This window comes from Crocodylus siamensis, chromosome 1 (genome assembly GCF_052110815.1).
Source record: "Crocodylus siamensis isolate JL-2025a chromosome 1, ASM5211081v1, whole genome shotgun sequence".
In the NCBI taxonomy this organism is placed as follows: Eukaryota; Metazoa; Chordata; order Crocodylia; family Crocodylidae; genus Crocodylus; species Crocodylus siamensis.
In genome coordinates, this window is record NC_143395.1 from 260,783,966 (window position 1) to 260,803,993 (window position 20,028).

The following is a 20,028-nucleotide window of genomic DNA, read 5'->3' on the forward strand; positions in this document are numbered from 1 at the left end:
CATCTCCTTCTGAAAGTGCATATGTTAGGAGCAAATTTGTTTCTGATGCGAACAGTTCAATCTAGGGCGTCTCCTTCCCTGCTCTGTCCCCCTGAAGCATCCAAGGGGATTTCTAGGCTCTCACAGGTGTTAGTCTAGGGCTGGCAGGGGGCACAGGGGCTGGTCCTGATCTCCATATGGCTGGGATGAAGCTCCCGCCAAGATGGGACAGCTCTCCTTGTCCCTTGAGTGCCCCTGCTGCCTAGGCTGAGCAGGACTATTTGCTCCCTGTCGGTATCTACATATGTGCTTCAGCTCATTAGTTTAATGCACTGATTTCCAGTACCTGTATCTACAGGTACTAGAAAACAGCCTATTAGACTAATTTACTGTGCAGCAGTTGCTGCACACATGTAGATGCTGATACTATACTGCATATTATATTAGTCTAATGTGCAGGAAAGCATATCATGTAGACACACCCACTAACTGTAACTTGTTATTGTTATTTGCTATATAGACCCAACTCCTGCCTTTCCCTCTACTGAATTGTGCTTTTTAGGATAGAAAAGCTATGAATTAAGACAGATCTCTTCCAAATAATATTATTGCATAAATCTTAGTTTCCATAATTTTGAGGGTACTTGTGAAGCTAGTGTATACCATCACTGGTGACGGTGGATGCTTGTTGACTTTCTCTTAGAGGATTATCAAAGATAAAGATCAACCATTTAGTGGAAAGGGAAGATACAATCCAGCTACAGTGGAAAGAAGATATATGCCTGCTTTAGTGGGAAAATACATTTTGGAACACTAAGGGTACATCCAGATGAGTGTGCAATGGCTGTTTTCCTGGGGACAACTGCTAGCTGTCCCTGGGGAACACCCCTGCACATGCACTCTGGCACAGGGCAAATTGCCAGGGAAGGAGGGGCTGGGGCCAACACTTGGGCTGGCTCCAGTAGCTTTACCTGGGGCCCTGGAGGCCTCCTGGGGCTCCAGTGGTGGTGATCTATGTGTGCACAGCCTGGCCAGCAGCCAGAGTATGGCTCTGGCTGTCCAGGCTCCCATTTTTGGGCAGTGCATGCTGCTGCCACATGTGCTGCTCCGCTAATTTTTTTTTGGTATGCTGTTTTTTGGTACCGGGATTTACAACATTTTTAGTTGCAAGGTTTTGCACTTACCATGTTTATAAATCGACACCCTGGTTCAACTTTCTGATGTTGGTTTCAACTTTACAATGCTTGATCCAATGCAACACCATGCCACTGAACAAGTTCACTGTATTGCCTATCTCCCTGGAGAACATCTGTCCAAACTTCCTTGTATACTTTCTTTAAGAAAGCAGACAAGACTCCAGAAAGACCTGCAGCCAAGACTCATGAGAAAACTCCAGCCAAGAACCCTTCAAAAAGTCCAAGCAAGAGTCCCTCAAAAAGTCCAGCAAAGTCACCTCAAAGAAGTCCTTTCAAATCAATACGATTGCTATTCAAAATATAAATACATTAATGTAGCTATATTACTCATCTATAATTAATTGATTAAAAAATTCTGGGTTATTTTTGATGAAAATTGAGTATCTGGCCTTGGTTCAGGAACCAATCCCCCATTTATAACATTGTTTCCTATGGGAAAATTGGTTCCAAGTTACAATGTTTCGACTTAAGATGTGGTTTTTGGGAACCAATTGTGTTGTAAGTCATAGATTTCATAGACATTAGGGCTGGAAGGGACCTTGTAAGATCATCGAGTTCAGTCCCCTGCCCAAGGGGCAGGAAGTCAGATGGGGTCACAGGATCCCAGCAAAATAAATGTCCAATTGACTCTTAAAGGAGTCCAGAGTAGGTGCTTGCACCACCTCTGGAGGGAGTCTGTTCCAGGCCTTTGAGGCTTGGACTGTAAAGAAATTCTTCCTTATGTCCAGCCTGAAATGGTCTTGGAGGAGTTTGTGACTGTCTGACCTTGTCATCCCTTGGGGCAGTCTGGTGAACAGGCATTGCCCCAGATCCTGATGTACACCCCTTATATACTTATAGGCAGCCACCAGGTCCCCCCTGAGCCTGTGCTTTTCCGGGCTGAAGAGTTCCGTAGCTCTCAGCCTCTCATCATAAGGTCTGTTTTCCTGACCTCTGATCATGCACGCAGCTCACCAGTAGATTCTCTCAAGCTTCTCCATATCCTTTTTGAATTGTGCAGCCCAGAATTGGATACAGTACTCCAGCTGCGGCCTCACCAAGGCCAAGTACAAAGGGAGGATGACATCCTGGGATTTGCTAGAGAAGCATCTGTGGATGCAAGCCAGAGTTTTGCTTGCTTTTCTGGCTGCAACATCACATTGGTGGCTCATATTTATCTTGTGGTCAATCATGACCCCCAAGTCCCTTTCGGCTGTGGTGCTAGTAAGCATAGCACTGCTGAGCCTGTAAGCATGCTGCTGGTTTTTCTTCCCAAGGTGGAGTACCTTGCATTTTTTGGAGTTGAAAGCCATCAGGTTTTCATGCACTCATTTATCCAAGCCTGTCAAGGTTGGCCTGGATCACCATCTTGTCCTTGGGTGTGGACGCTTTTCCCCAAAGTTTGGAGTTATCAGCGAACTTGGCCAGTCTACTTCTGACACCAATGTCCACATCATTAATGAAGATGTTGAAAAGTATCGGCACAAGGATGGAGCCTTGGGGGACCCCGCCGGTCATGGAGCACCACAATGATTGACTTCCATCAACTACCACTCTCTGGGTCTGACCTCAAGGCCAACTCCCCAGCCAGCAGACTGTGATGTAGCCGAGGCCATAAATGGCCAGTTTTTCTGTAAGACGATCATGGGATACTAGATCAAAAGCTTTTTTAAAGTCAAGATATATAATGTCAATCTCATCTTCCTTGTCCAAGTGATGTGTCACCTGGTTGTAGAAGGAGATGACCAAGGACTGCCTGTATCTAAATTTGACTCTGCACTGCAAATGTGCGGAGAACCAAATCACATGTGTGGGGTGTGTTTTGCAGTGCCTCAGAGGCCTCTGAGGCGCTGCAAAATGCATGTGTGCACTTGTATGGACATGGCCTAAGGTTGCAAATGAATCAATCTAAAATCCACATTCACTAATTTGCATTTGAGAACTGAGAATAAATCAATTACCAATTAAGTAATTTGACTCTTGTTGAGATTGCAGAGGCTCTGGTTTTGATGATGTTTCTTTTCTCTAGTTGCTATTTTAACTGGAAACTAAATATGTAGATACTAAGTTATAGTACAGGTGATAGAAATGGTTTGACATAGTGTTTAATTTATTTATGTGAGAAGATTCTTTATTTTCAGTAACAAGAAGTGGAGCCACAAAGTGAAAGGACAAATCAGCTAGATATATGGTTACAATAAAAGATGTAATTCTGTCTAGATAACCATGACCCAGACAGTATTGTCCTTGTTTAGTGAAAGAATCCCATAGAGCCAAACTAGGAATTGGAAAGAAACTAAAAGGGATAAAAGGAATTGTAAGAATTCATGTGCACTAAACTATGAAAATAGGTTGATTTACTGTTACTGTGCATAAACTTGTATTCCTTTTGGTTAAATGGAACGTAGTTTTGGTAAGCTTGGGTTGGAGTATGTTGGAATTGTGTTATATGTAAAGTTTACTTTTTCTAACTTTTATTAACAATGTAGAGAAAGAAAGCAGACTTTCAGTGCTCCTCAAAAAGGGTACAGAAGAATTAGAGAAAGTATAGACAAGGGCAACAAGGGTGATTAGGAGTATGAAGAGGCTTCCACATGAGGAGAGACTAAAAAGTCGAGGCCTGTTCGGTTTAGAAAAAAGACATTTGAGGGGGACGTGTTAAGGGTATATAAAATACTAAATGATAAAGAGAAAGTTAAAAGGGATTTATGATTTACTCTCTTGCACAATTCAAGCACTACAGGTCACAAAATGAAACTAGCATGTAGTAAGTTTAAAAATAACAAAGGGAAATGCTTTTTCACACAGCCTGTAATTAAAGTGTGGAACTCAGTGCCACCACCGGATGCTGTGGAAGCTGACAGTTTCATCAGATTCAAAAAGGGATTGGACAAATGCTTGGAGGAAAAGGGCACCAGTGGATTATGGGAGTTAGGGACACAGCTGTTGAATCAGAACTTCCTAGACCTTAAAATGATGGATGCTGCAAGTGAAAGAGGAACCATGGAAAAATCCCTGGTCAGACCCTTTTCACTCTCCCTTTCAGCATCCACTCTCTAACATGGTGACACAGGATACTGGGCAAGATGGATCTGTGGTTATGATCCAGTAAATGGCATATGGAAGCCCCTCCATGCCACTAATCATCCTTGTTTCCCATCTTTGTACCTTCTCTAGTTCTCCTATATCCTTTTTCAGGTGTAGGGACCGGAACTGGGCACAGTATTCAGTGTGTGGATGCACAATGGATTTATAAAGTGGCATAATGATATTTCACTTTTGTTTACAATTCCCTTCTTAATAATCCTTAACATTTTGCTTCCCTTTTTTGTTGACTGCAGCTGCTGAGCATTGAGCAGATGCTTTTTAGTGAACTGTCCACAAGGATTCCCTTTCCTCTTTGTTAACAGACAACATAAGGCCCATCATACTGTAGGCGTAATTTGGGTTATTTTTGCCCATGTGCATCAGAACACTTATTTACATTGACTTTCATTTGCCATTGAGTTGCCCATTCACTTACTAATGTCAGATCTTTCTGTAGTTCCTCATAGTTTACCTTTGTCTTTAGCACTGTGAATAATTTTGTCATCTGCAAATTTGGCCATCTTTCTACTCATTCCCTTTTCCAGATCATTTATGAATATGTTAAACAGTACTGGTCCCAACGTAGATCTCTGGGGGACCCCACTGTTTATTTCTTTCCTGAGGTGTTTGAAGTACTTCAGAATAAACAACAGAGCCAGGAGGTCCAGACCACAGAACTTAGACATACATGTATTTTATTTTAGTTTATTTTGAGGCTTAGAAGCACAACAGAGACACAGAAGTAAGTACAGGGGTCAGCAACATAAAGCCTATGGGGCAGCTTAATGAAGTTTGGGGCCCTAAACATGAACAACATGTCCGTATCCACCCCTTCCCCATTTGAGAAGGGTTGGAGTCCTCTACTTGTCTTCTACAGTCAAAAGAAGTGGAACAAGTCTCCAGTTGCCCTTCTGCTCCACTAAGATGCATGGGGTCTTTCTGGCTTTCCTATGGTCTCAAGGTATCTGCAGACTCAGAAGGACATTTCATCATCATGTTTTCAAGCTTTTTTTACATCAACACAAGGACTAGAATCACACTTTTGTAACAACATTAAGATTCTAATGCAACCCTGCGACTCCAGGAGTTGGGGACTCTTGGTACAGACCTAAACCTTAGGAGCTCCTTGATCACTGAATTCTGTGTCCTGCTGCTGTAGGCACCCACACCATACAATCCCATTCAAAACCTGATCAAGCTCCATCTTGTAAATGGTTACATTGTTTGCCATCACCGCTTGTCCTAGAAGGCTGTGCAAGAACCTTGCTCCTGTGCTGGTGGGGAACCTCACTCTAATTTCCAGCCTAAATTCATTCAAAACTAGTTTATGCCCATTTATTCTTATGCTAGCATTGACCTGTAGTTTAAATTGCTCTTCTTCATTCCTTCATGGGCAGTAGCCTTACCCCTCTGAGTCTTTGTTGTGCTAAGATAAACAAGCTAAGAGCTTTCAGTTTCTTCTTACATAAGCTCTCTGTTCCCCCAATCATTCTAGTGGCTTTTTGCTGCTCCTGCTTCATAGATTTCATAGATTTCATAGACATTAGGGCTGGAAGGGACCTCGGGAGATCATTGAGTCCAGCCCCCTGCCCAAAGGGCAGGAAGTCAGCTGGGGTCATAGGAGCCCAGCAAGATAAGCATCCAATTTACTCTTGAAGGTGTTCAATGTAGGTGCTTGAACCACCTCCGCTGGCAGACTGTTCCAGACTTTGGGGACTTGGACAGTAAAGAAATTCTTCCTTATGTCCAGCCTGAAACGGTCTTGCAGGAGTTTGTGACCGTTCGACCTCGTCATCCCTTGGGGCGCTCTGGTGAACAAACATTCCCCCAGATCCTGGTGGTCACCCTTGATAAACTTATAGGTGGCCATCAGATCACCCCTGAGCCTACGCTTTTCCAGGCTAAAGAGTCCCATGGCTCTCAGCCTGTCGTCGTAAGATCTGTTTTCCTGACCTCTGATCATGCACGTGGCTCTCCTCTGGACTCTCTCAAGCTTCTCCACATCCTTTTTGAATTGTGGAGCCCAAAACTGGACGCAGTACTCCAGCTGTGGCCTCACCAAGGCCGAGTACAAGGGGAGAATGACGTCCCGGGATTTGCTCGAGAAGCATCTATGGATGCACGCCAGCATTTTGGTTGCTTTACTAGCCGCAGCATCGCATTGCAGGCTCATGTTCATCTTGTGGTCAATGATGACCCCCAAGTCTCTTTCTTCTGTAGTGCTAACCAACGTAGCACTGCCGAGCCTATAAGGGTGCTGCAGGTTTTTCCTCCCAAGGTGGAGAACCTTGCATTTATCGGTGTTAAACACCATCAGGTTCTCGTCTGCCCATTTGCTGAGCTTGTCCAGGTCAGCCTGGATCACCCGCCTATCTTCTGGCGTGGATGCTTTGCCCCAAAGTTTGGTATCATCGGCGAACTTGGCCAGTCCACTCCTGACTCCAATGTCCACAGCATTAATGAAGATGTTGAACAGTATGGGTCCCAGGACAGAGCCTTGAGGGACCCCACTGGTCACAGGGCACCACGATGAGTGACTGCCATCAATTACAACCCTCTGGGTCCGACCATGGAGCCAGTTTCCCAGCCAGCGGATCGTGGTGGAGCCAAGGCCACAACTGGGCAGTTTGGCCAAGAGGTGATCATGGGATACCAGATCAAAGGCTTTTTTGAAGTCAAGATATATGACATCAATCTTTTCTCCCTTGTCCAGGTCACCTGGTCATAGAAGGAAATGAGATTGGTCAAACAAGACCTACCCACAACAAACCCGTGCTGGCTATCCCTTAGAATGTTAGCCTGGGCCAGTCCATCAAGGATGGCCTCCTTAATAAACTTTTCTAAGATCTTCCCCAGGATAGAAGTCAGGCTGATGGGCCTACAGTTAGCCGGATCCACTCTCCTCCCTTTCTTGAAGATCGGCACCACATTGGCCTTCTTCCAGTCTTTGGGCACTACACCAGAGCGCCAGGAGTTTTCAAAGATCCGTGCCAGGGGCTGGGCTATGATGCTCGCCAGCTCCTTGAGTACCCTGGGGTGCAGATTGTCAGGGCCGGCTGACTTGAAGGTATCCAGCTTCTCAAGGTGTTCCTTCATGAGGTCAGTATTTATGGAGGGTAGGGGATCCCCATCACCCGGATCTCCCTGTCCCATAGCAGGCATGGGCGTCCCATGGGACTGATGAAAGACTGATGCAAAGTACCTATTTAATAGGTTGGCTTTTTCCTGGGCATCAGTTGTCAGTTGCCCCATCTGGTTTAGCAGGGGTCCAACATTGCCCTTGCTTTTCCTCTGGCTCCCCACATATCTGAAAAAGGACTTTTTGTTGTCCTTGATGCTTGAAGCTAGTTGGAGTTCAATTGCAGCCTTGGCTTTCCTGGTTTGCTCCCTGCAGGACCGGACCAGTGCAGAATAATCCTCCTTGGAGGTGAATCCCGTCCTCCATCTTTTGTAGGCTTTCCTTTTTAGGCGCAGGAGGTCCACTAGGTCTCTAGAGAGCCAGGAGGGCTGCTGTGCCTTCTTGCTGCCTTTCCTCTGTGTTGGAATAGATGTAGCTTGTGCATTGAGGATCGCTTCCTTGAGAAGCAACCACTCAGTTTGAGTTCATCTTTCTTGAACATGTATGAGCAGAATTGTACACAGTGGGTACATCTACATGCACTATTAATTCACAGTAGGCTGACTGTGCAGTAAACCTTCCCAGTAGCATGTCTGCACATGCTCCCTGTTGGGAGCAGATTTACTCCCGATGGGTGCAACTTGGCACGGGGCTGGTCCAGCCCTGCTCTACCCCCCTGTAGCACCCAGGGGGCACTCCAGGCTCCCTCAAGTGTTAGTCTGGGGTTGGCAAGGAGCACATGGCCAGCCACAGTGGACATGGGGATAGGAGAGCTCTGCTGGCTGCAGCAGTAGCTGTCTCCTAGCCCCATGCACATTGGGAGGGGACCTGATGTGCACTGGGCTGGGAGACAGCTGTTCCTGCAGTGGGTAAGCTTTCCTGGCCCCATGTCCATCAGGGCATACAGCTGTCAGTGAGCCCCCTGCTGGGCAGCGCTTCCCAGCCCAGCATGGGATTCATTGGGAGCTGTTCCATGTTTGGGGCAGTTGCTGGCAAGCCTCCTGCCAAGCGTGGAAGGGGGAGGGGGAGTATGGGACTTAGTGGCAGCTTCCGTGCTTGGCCTGGAGCTGGCTGCTCCTGGGGACAGGCAGGGGCTGGGTTTCCAGCCCCTGCTCACCCTTCAGAGCTGTCAGCCCCATGCTGGGAGCCAGGAGAGGGAACAGAGACCTCCCCAGTCTTGGTGCTGATTGACTCCCTGGTCCAGGACTGGGGACAGAGAGCCTCCTGTCTTCTATGGCCTCCTGCTGCCTAGGCTGACCAGGAGCAAATTTGCTCCCAGTCAGCATTTACATGAATGTTACTGCATGGTATTTCCTATGCAGTTAGTTTACTACCTATATTTACAGGTAGTAGCTAACCATCCCATAGACTAATTTACTGCTTAGTAAATGGTGTGAATGTGTAGCTGATGACACTTTACTGTTTAGTAGATTAGTCTACTGTGCAGTAAAGTGTCATGCGTAGATGCACCCATTATGGCAGAGGATAACTCACCAGTGCACTAACACTTCATTGGGCATTTGTACACACCACAAAATTGGCCTTTAAAATGGCTTACTGCCCTTTTGCACCACTTCGATGGTGCAGCTATTTGCATGTGTTGGCAGTGCTTTAATGGTGGGCTATTTGCAGGTGTCGGTGGCGTAATGCACATTAAGGGATTTTGGGATGCAGGAAAATAAAACATCTTCAAGGTGGTTTAGTTTGCTGCAGAGAGAAGCACTGGGGCCTGTGCATCTTAGGGGCTGTGCAGGCAGCCTGTGTAGGCAGCCTAGTGGCAGCCTGTGCAGGTAAGCTCCACTGAAGGGGGAAAAAAAAACAGCGAGCCTGATCTAAGCATCCACTAAGAATCAGGATAGGGGAATATTAAGGGCACCTATCGGGGGGCTTAGGTGTCTTTATACTAATGCTAGAACTATGGGAAACAAGCAGGTGGAACTTGCACTCCTGCTTTCAAACAAAGACCTCGACCTGGTTGGTCTAACAGAAACCTGGTGGGACCCTACCCATGACTGGGCAGTGGGCATTGAAGGCTATAGGCTATACAGGCAGGATAGATTGGGGAAAAGCGGGGGGTGTTGCTCTATATGTTAGGGAACATTATACATCCTCTGTAATAAAGATGGAGACAGAGGTGGGCAAATCTAAGTCCTATGGGTCAGATTACAAGGGGGTAGGAGTGAAAGGAACTTGGTAGTGGGGTCTACTACAGACCCCCCACACCAGGGGGAAGAGTTAGATCTAGAATTCTCCAAACAGCTCTCAAAGGCAGCATGCTCAAAAGACCTAGCTGTCACGGGAGACCTAAATTACATGGACATCTGCTGGGAGGAGCAGTCAGCCAGGTCTGCCCGTTCATGTAGGTTCTTAACCTGCATACAGGACCTGCATCTAACACAGAAGGTATGCAGTCCCACTAGGGGAGATACCTTACTTGACTTGGTGCTGGCCTCAGAGGAGGACTTGGTGGGGCAGCTACAGGTACAAGGTAACCTAGGGGATAGTGACCACTAGTTGATAGGATTCACTATCCGGTGTAAGGTGGGAAAGACAAATAGTAGGTCATTAGTGCTAGACTTCCAGAAGGCCAACTTCAATGAGCTCAGGAGATTGGTTAGGGTGGGACTGAGGGGTATTCACATCTGTGAGATGTCCAAAAAAGGTGGGAGTTCCTCAAGGGACTGATCCTACAGGCACAGAGGGACACCATCCCAGTACATGCCAAGGGAAGCAAAAGAGCCAAATAACCTTCTTGGCTGAGCAGGGAAATCCAGGGGAGCCTTCAGAGGAAAAAAGCAGCCTACAGGCTGTGGAAACAGGGAGTAGCCACGAAAGAGGAGTAAAGCTACTTGGCTCATGCTTGCAGGGGAAGCAGTGAGAAAGGCCAAAGCAGATACAGAACTCAAGTTGGCAACAAAGATTAAGGATAACAAGAAGTCCTTCTTTAAGTACATAGGGAGCAGGAAGAAGGCACAGGGTAACATAGGACCTCTACAGAATGGATTAGGGCAACTCATAACTGATAGGATGGAAAAGGCAGAGCTCTTAAAAAATTTCTTTGCTTCTGTTTTCCTGGACATGGATACAAATGCACCTCCCAATGAGTCTTTAGTCTGGAGTGAGAGCAGTACCAATCCACCAATGGTTAGCACTGACCTAGTGAATGGGCACTTGGAAGGGTTGTACATAATTAAGTTGGTGAGCCTTGATGATCTTCACCCAAGGGTACTAAAGGAATTGGCCAATGACATAGCAGAACCACTGGCACAGCTGTTTGAACTCTCGTGGCACTTGGGACAGGTCCCAAAGGACTGGAAAAGTGCCAATGTGGTCCCTATCTTCAACAAGGGGAGGAAGGAGGACCTGGGTAATTATAGGCCAGTTAGCCTCACCTCTATTCTCAGCAAGACCCTAGAAAAAATCATAAAGGATCACGTTTGCAGGGGGCCAGCAGGTAACACAATGGTGAGGGGCAACCAGCATGAGTTTATAGCAGGCAGATCTTGCCTGACTTACCTGGTCTCTTTTTATGACCAGGTCATAAAGTGCTTAGATGCAGGAGTGGAAGTAGATATTATTTACCTGGATTTTAAAAAGGCTTTTGACACAGTGTCACGCCCAATTCTTACGAGCAAACTGAGTAGCTGTGATGTGGATTTTTTCACAGCAAGGTGGGTGAAAAGCTGGCTCATGGGATTCACCCAGAGAGCGGTGGTGGATACGTTGGTTTCTCCTTGGAGGGATGTGGGCAGTGGTGTCCCCCAAGGCTCTGTCCTTGGACCAGTGCTGTTTAATATCTTCATCAGTGATTTGGATGAAGGTGTTGAAAGCACCTTGTCCAAATTCGCAGATGACACTTACCTATGGGGCATAGTAAACAGACCGGAGGGCAGGGAGTGAATTCAGGCAGATTTGGACAGACTGGAGAGGTGGGCAGATTAGAATAGGATGCAATTCAACGAAGATAAATGCAAAATTGCACCTGGGGAGAAAGAAACTCCAACACACCTGTAGACAGTGGAAAGAGATCTTGGAGTCCTGGTTGATGCAAAAACGAACATGAATTGCCAGTGTGATGAGATAATAAGCAAGGCTAATTGCACTCTTTCTTGCATCAGCAGGAGCATCACGAGCAGGTCTAGGGAAGTGATAATTCCTCTCAATAAGGCACTGTTGAGGCCACAGATGGAGTACTGCATCCAGTTTTGGGCACCACACTTCAAGCTGGATGTGGATAAGCTTGGAAGGTTCAGAGAAAGTCTACTTGTATGGTGAGAGCCTGCAGGTAAGACCCTATGAAGACAGACTGAGGGATCTGAATCTCTTCAGCCTCCACAAGAGAAGGCTGAGAGGCGATCTTGTGGCTACCTACAAACTCATCAGGGGGGCCAGCAGGGAATAGGGGACACTCTGTTTGCCAGGGTGTCCCTCAGGGTTACCAGAAATAATGGCCACAAACTGAAAGAGAACCAATTTGGACTGGACATAAAGAAGAAATTCTTTAAGGTAAGGGTTGCCAAAATATGGAATGGGCTCTCAAGGGAGGTGGTGATTTCTCCTACCCTGGAGATGTTCAAGAGCAGATTAGACAGGCATCTGGCTGGGATTATGTAACCCCAGTGCTTTTTCCTGCCTGGAGCAGGGGGTAGGACCAGGTCCCTTCCAACTCTAGATAATCTATGAAATCTATGAAATCTTTGTTTTTTTCCCCCCTCCCCGGAGCCTGCCTGCCTGCTTGAGCTGCGTGGGGGCCTGGTGCTTCCCTCTGCAGCTGCAGTGCCCTCCAGGACTGCTCGGGCTAGGTGCTTGTGGGTGGGTGTTTCTTGGGGGGCGCCACCACTGCCACAGAGGGAAGCATCAGCCCCTCCCCGCAGCTCAGGGATCGCTTAGCCTACCAGCAGCTCGCCCTCCCCTCCCCACTGCTGGAGAGGCAGGCAAGGGTTGGGCCCGATCCTTGTGTACGTGCCATGGGGGTTTACTTCGCCTTAAACTGAAGTGGTGTTTTTAAAGATCCAACACTTCAATGTAGGGAGACTTAAACTGAAGCGAACCCCTGTGGCATGTACAAATGCCCCTTGTCTCTAACTCCCATGTTTCCTGTGGCATTGGAAGCAAGGGGATGAAGGTGGAGTGAAAGCACACTACTGAGTTTGAACCAGTGGAAAAGAGAACTGCAATAAGTGAAGATGAAGATCTGAGAATGAAATAGGGAGAACCCATGGAAAAGGCTGGGGGAAAGAAGTAAGGAGCTAAGGAATGAAATTGCTCATCATGCTGGGAAGATTAGCTCAGAAGAATAGCATTCTAAGAAGCCTAACTTCGGTAAAACTTTTTATTGAACTATGCTAAAAGCTTACTTTTGCAGTGAGATGAGGTTTGCATGTCCTCTAGTGGCCATGTACAGATGCACATCTTTAGATAGAAGCATGATTCTACACCAAGATGTTATGGCACCCTGAGGTGACTTCAGATCCTTTTAAGGGTGCCCCACGGTGCTACACAATGTTGGCATGGTTAGGTATGCAAACAGGATTCACAAAATAAACCCAGAGACTTCAAATAGGAATCCATAGTGCTAAAAATAGCCTGACCTATTGTGGTCTTTCTGAGTTCTTTGCAATGAAACAACTGCTCTGGTATCTTTCCATAGTGAAAAAATGAGTGAAAACTAGGAGTGATCATTTTCCAAGAGGTATCTCAAGTCCAAAAAGGGGTGCTGCCTCAGACCTAATGAGGGGTGTCTTGAATTTTAAAAGGTTGAGAATCACTGCCTTAGAGCAGTTTTTAGACTCAAGGCACCCCTCAGTAGACTCAAAGTACCACTCAGAAAATGCTGCCTCACTTGTCACTCTTTACTACAGAAAAATACTAGACAAATTCTGTTGCAAAGAAGTCAAGAAGACCACAACAATTCAGAATGTTTTTAACAGTATGGATTTCTATTTGAAATATCTAGGTTTATCTAGTGAATCATGTTAGCACACCTAACGGTGCTACGTTGCACTGCCTCATAGTACCCTTGAAAGAGTATCAAAGAACCCTTGGGCACCTATATATGTGCATTGAGGCTGCTCCAATGCACTGTAATCATAAGGCATTGGAGAAGACTTAATTCATCAAGTCTGCTGGAGCGTGGTAATCACTGTGCTCCATCAGATTCCAGTGTCACATGTCCCAGTGTCCCCATGCTGAAAAATAGCGGCAAGGGTGCTTTAACTAAAGCTCATCCAGTTTTCAGTACAGGGACACTGATACAAGTGGCACTCTGGGTGCTTTAATTAAATCTGCCTCCTCCCCACACCCCACCTCCCAGAGTGTGTGTACAAATGCCCCTTGTTGAGAATCATTGGTCTAAGGAAATCATCACAGGAGACTTGCTATATTAAGTCTGCATCATATTTCTTTACTGCATTTACCCTTCTGAGCTTAGGGTGTATGCCTGTACTAGAAAAAAAAACAAAACACAACACCCTCAAGATTAAGAAAAGTCCAGGAAATGTTTAATAGCAGGAGAGTAACTGGTATTAAAATGTGTAAGGGTAAACTCCTCTGTGCAAATGAAGAGCTGTGAAATATATACTCCACAAAAACTTGTCTTACATGAATTAAAACAGTCAGGAAAAAAATGCTTTATTTGATTATGTAGAGGAGAAAAATCACACATACACACGCAGAATATATCTGTGAAAAAAAGGAAATCCAGTATTGATGAAAAATACTGCACTGGCAAATGTTGAGACTGAAATTTTACAGGTGAGCCTGGGGCAGTGATGGTCCTTAATCTAAACTATAGGAATAAAGACATAACTTTTGACTTCTGGCATGGAAGACAACACTGACTTAATAAACACTCAGGATACTTATTGGAATCCTGGTTACTGTGATGTGGACACAGAATTGGACTGAGATCAACAACTCAATTGACATTTGATCCCCAGACAGATATCTGGTGATAAAATCTTTCAGTTAAAACTGACCCCCCTAAGTTCCTAAGTTGGCATGCAGGGCTGGCGCCCTGCTTGTTCATCCCAAGTTATGCTACTGGACATAGACATGAAATACATTTTATTGGGTATCAGAAATAATCCTAGAAAATATTCAAGTCCCTGTCCAGAGGGACACTTACTGTAACACACATTTTAGTTTATTTGATATAGATCAGTGAGGGCCAACCTTTGTGGTAGGTGTACCACAATTTAGTCCAGCATCCTCCCTGAGTACTACTCCAGTCCTCTTCCCCTGTCTCATCTGCTGCTCTGCCCTGCGCTCCCTACCTAAGCTGTTGCTCTGCTTTTCTGCTTCCTGCCTATCTCCTCCCTGATCTGCCACATGATACATATGGAGGCTGCTGGTGCCCCTTGTGAGCTGTGTGCCCAAGACTGGCCATCTTTGATGTAGATCATTTGTTGTTTTTTCTCTGTGTCAAAGTGACAAGACTTTCATTCTTTCTGGTCAAATTAAGAATGAAAAGGTTGTGATAGGACAGTGTTTTTCAGACAATGCTCTGGGAACCCCAGGGTGCTGTGTTAGGGTTCTGCAAAGAAACTGGAGGTAAAGGTGTAGTGGGTGGAGGCAGGGTTGTCTGGATCTGCATCAGTCTTCAGGATAGGGGTAAAGTTCCATGGCAGAAGGAGTGATATGAAATGATTCCATGACTTTAGGATGTTTGAAAACCACTGTGATAGAATAAAGAAATAGGTAAAAATGCTTATGATTGACCAGGTCAAAAAATCTCCTTTTGACCATGAAAGGGATGTCTGATGAGACCTGCTTTTGAGTGGAAGAAGCATTTTTAGTTGTAATGGTTTTATCAATGAGAAACTGGCAGAACTAAAAGGGAAGCAGCAACAGTTAGTGTTGAAAGGGAAAATATCAGTTAGAGGTAGGTTATTTGTAGAGTCCTTCAGGGATTGATCTTGGGACCAATCTTGTTTAGTGTTCTCATGAATATTCTTGGCACCAAAATTACCAGTGTTCTGATGAAGTCTGGTGCTAAAATTTACATTCCTGGCACAAAAGTCTTTTCAGTGCAAAGGTGGAGGGGATACCACGCAGAAAGATCTGGATGACTTTTGAGGTCTGGAGTAAGAGAAATGAGGGAAGGAATTCAAGGGTACAGAATACAAGTCATGCACTTGAGGAGTAATAACTAAGACAAGCTGGGAGTTCACCCCTTGCAAATGGCTGAGGAAAAGAAGGTCCCATGTGCATTGGGTGATCACAAAATGACTATGAGCCACAGGCATAGTTAACAGGGTTTGCAGCCTGCGGAAACCCTGCTGGAAAGCGGGTGGAGGGGGAGGAAAGGGGATGCCAAGAGTGGTGGGGGCCCTTACCTGCTCCAGGAGTCTCACCTGCTACTGCAGCATAGTCTGCCTGCCCTGGTTATTATTGCTACAGCAGCAGTACAGAGTCCATGCACCTAGCTGCTGCTGCTGTAGCATGGATTATCTGGGATGCTGCCTTTCTGGTGCCCCACTAAGTTGGCATCTGGGGCTGGTGCTCCTCTTGTCCCTCTCTCCCCCGCCCCCCTTGGTCCCCATGCAAAGTTATGCCATTGTTGTGAGCTGCCAGTGTAACATAGCTACAGACAAGGGAAATGCAGTTCTGGATCTGTCAGTTGAGGTATTTCCCGTAGAGAGAGAAACTTGAATGGCATACAAGGTCCCAGGGAGGTCACATTTAGGGAAAACAAACAGGGAAGAATTGATGGGGAATGTAGTGGTGGATGGCGACTTGGGCAGAAGTGACTACGAAATGATTGAGTTCAGGATCCTGAGGAAAGAAAGTGTGGAGAGCAGCAGAGTAAGGACCTTGGACTTCAGAAAAGCTCAGGGAACTCATGGGCAGAATCCCCTGCAATGCTAGTCTGAGGGAGAGAGGAGTCCAGGAGAGCTGGTTGTACTTTAAAGAAGCCTTACTGAGAGTGCAGGAGCAAACCATGTTGATGCTCAGGAAGACTAGCAAGTATGGCAGAAGACCATCTTGGCTTACCGGGGAACTCTTCAGTAAACTAATCACAAAAAGGAAGCTTATAAGAAGTGGAAACTTGGACAAACAACTAGGGAGGAGTATAAGAGCACTGCTTGGGCATGCAGGGATGAAGTCGGGAAGGTCAAAGCACAACTGAAGTTGCAGCTAGCAAGGTATGTGAAGGATAACAAGAAGGGTTTCTACCACTATGTCAGTAGCAAGAGGAGGAGCAAGGAAAGTGTAGGTCCCTTACAGAGTTGGATAAGCAACCAAGTGAGAGAAAATGCAGAAAAGGCTGAAATGCTCAATGTCATTTTCACCTCAGTCTTCACAGGCAAGGTCAGCTCCCAGACTACTGCACCTGGCAGCACAGTTTAGGGAGGAGGTGAGTAGCCAACAGTGGTGAAAGAACAGGTTAGGGACTATTTAGAAAAGCTGGACATATATAAGTCCATGGGGCTGGATGGGATGCACCCAAGGGTGCTGAGGGAGTTGTCTGATATGATTGCAGAGGCACTGGCCATCATCTTTGAAAACTCATTGTGATCAGGAGAGGTCCTGGATGATTGGAAAAGGGCAAACATAGTGCCCATATTTAAGAAAAGGAAAAAGGAGGATCACAGGAACTACAGATCGGTCATCCTCACCTCAGTCCCTGGAAAGATCATGGAGCCAATCCTTGAGGAATCCATTTTGAACCACTTGGAGGAGAAGAAGGTGATTAGGAACTCTACCAAGGGAAAGTCATAGATGGGATGTTTGGGCTGGATAAATGGACTGTAAGGTGGATAGAAAACTGGCTGGAGCATTGGGGTCAGAGGGTAGTGATAGATAGGATGTTTGGGAGCAGGCCCAAAAGCCCACAAAGAAAAATACTGCTGAGAAGCTAAAAAAAGGATAATCACAAGCTCTCTGGATGCAACATAGCAACAGGAATGTGAGCTGATAAGCAAGAGTGGGTCACCACACCTTGAATCCACTACATAAGTAACAGTGCTGAAAAGAAAGTTGCATGTTTGATGATAAGGAAGATGCTTATGCGTAAGAACTGCTCAAAGCCTCTCATTGTGTAGCTGTAGAAATTAACTAACAAGACCATAGGTAATAGTGTAGAATTTAACCACAAAGCAGACTCAGTACTTCAAGGACAGCCTGATAAGACTGGGGGATGACAAAATCCTAGTCACTTTGATGTCTGAAGCAATCAAGGATGTAGCCCTCCTCCCTATTAGTTAGCATTTCAAAACAAGCATGTAGCCAAAAACCAGTTTGAACTAATTAGGGAGTTTCTCACACTGACCTGATATCGTGTTTTCTTTCACAGTGGAAAATTCCCACTTGTGCATGCATCTTGTCTGTAAACTATAAATCGCCTCCGCAAGGGGTCATGGACTCCTCAACATAGCTAGGCATGTGCACTAGAAGTTTCTAACTAACCATGGGGGTTGAGTCAATTAGGTGTAGAATCTGTGATGCAAAACTGTCTATATAAACTTGCTTACTTGTTATCGGGGGGGCTGGTTCTTGGAGGAGATGGGCTGCTCTTTGTCGTTGTATGCATGCTTCAATAAAGAGCTTTGAGATAAGACCTTGCTGGTGTTGCCTGTCTCTTGAGGTCAGACAACGGACCTGGGAAGTCGGGGTTAGAGTCCCTGACAGTAGTAATCAATGGCATGACGTGTAAGCGGGAAGAGTTGGCAGGTGGTATCAAGTGGAGTGCCCTAGAGGTTGGTTCTCGGGCTGGTTTTGTTCAATGTCTTCATCAGTGACCTGGAAGATGGCACAGAGTACACTGTCAGCAAGTTTGCAGGTGACACCAAGCTGGGGGGAGCAGTATACATGCTGGAGGGTAGGGCTAGGATTCAGAGGTACCTGGACAAATTGTAGGATTGGGCCAAAAGAAATCTTATGAGGTTCAGTAAGGAGAAGTTCAAAGTCCTGCACTGGGGATGGAACAATCCCATGCACTGGTACAGACTGGGGGCTGACTGGCTGGGCAGCAGCTCTGCAGAAAAGGACTTGGGAGTTACAGTGAACAATAAGCAGAATATGAGGTAACAGTGTGCCTTTGTTGCCAAGAAGGCTAATGGCATACTGGGCTGCATTGATAGGAGTGTTGCCAGCAGACTGAGGGAAGTGGTTATTCCCCTCTATTCAGCACTGGTGAGGCCATATCTGGAGAACTGTGTTCAGTTTTGAGCACCTCAGTACAGAAAGGATGTGGAGAAATTGGAGACAGTCCAAAAGAGGGGAACAAAAATGGTGAGGGGGCTGGGGACATGACTTACAATGACAGGCTGAGGGAACTGGGCTTATTTAGTCTAGAGAAGAGAAGACTGAGGGGAGATTTAACAGCAGCTTTTAACTGCCTGAAGGTGGTTTACAAAGAAGATGGAGCTGGGCTGTTCTCAGTGGTGGCAGATGACAGAACAAGGAGCAATGGTCTTAAGCTGCAACAAGGGAAGTTTCAGTTAGATAGTAGGAAGACTTTTATCACTAGGAGCATAATGAAATACTTGAACATGTTATCCAGAAAAGTTGTGGTATCTCCATCTTTGGAGGTTTTTCAGACCAGTCTAGCCAAAACTTTGGTTGGGATGATCTAGTTGCAGACAGTCCTGCTTTGAGCAGGGGGTTGGACTAGATGATCTCCTGAGATCTCTTCCAACCCTAATTTTCCATGGATCTATGAATCTATGACTCCCAGTCACCTATGTTCAAGAAAGGTAAACTCAGACTATCACAGATACAGATAAGGGCTACTGGGATGATCAGGGGAATACACAGACTGTCTTAGGAGAAGAATCTAGAAGAACTTAGCTTATTTAGCCTAGCAAAATGAAACCTAGGAAGGGACATGATGTTTGTCCATAAATACAGAGTGTGAAGAGCTTTTAAAGGTAAAGCACAATGCTGGCACAAGATTAAATGGTATGAGCTGGCCAGGAATACATTTGGGCTGGAAAGTAAAAGAAGACTCCTAATCATTAGCACAGTGAGGTTCTGGAACACCCTTCTAATCAGACTGCAGGTACTTTGAAGATGGAGCATGATTGGTTTAGGAAGGGGTTGTATGAGATGGGGGCAGTGATAGAAGGAAAGTGAATTTAATAACCTAAGAAGTCCTTCTCAGCCCCATGCCCTATGTTCTTGTATAGAATCCAAACCACATTCACTTAACATATCAGGAAAACTATTACAATAGATCAGGGCTGTCCAGCTGGTGGCTTACAGGCTTTACGTAGCTCACAGGGGTTTTAATTGTAGCCTCCATGTTCCTGTCAAGTCACCACTTCCTCTGCTGCTTCAGATGCAATAGCAGTGGGAGTCTCTGAGTTTCTGCTGTCTCTTCCAGCCTCCATGCTCTGTGCCAGCTTCAGGGGGCGGTGTGGCATGGCATGGCATGTTCAGGGTGAGGCTGGGGCCATGCAGTGTGTAGTCTGGGTGGAGGGGGAGTGCTTACATAGGTGGATGATGCTGCAGGCAAGCAGTGAAATGTGATGGGGGACATCCATGTGGAGTGTGAACTTGGGGCCCATGACCTCCAGTGGTGTGGCCCACAGGGCATGCAGCCCTCAGCTGCTTAGAAGTTGGACATCCCTGAAATTGATGTTCTAATATCTAGCAGATAATGTCATACAGAATATAATATGCCATTCTATTTTTTCTAGTCTTTTTCTATATTGCCCTAATAGC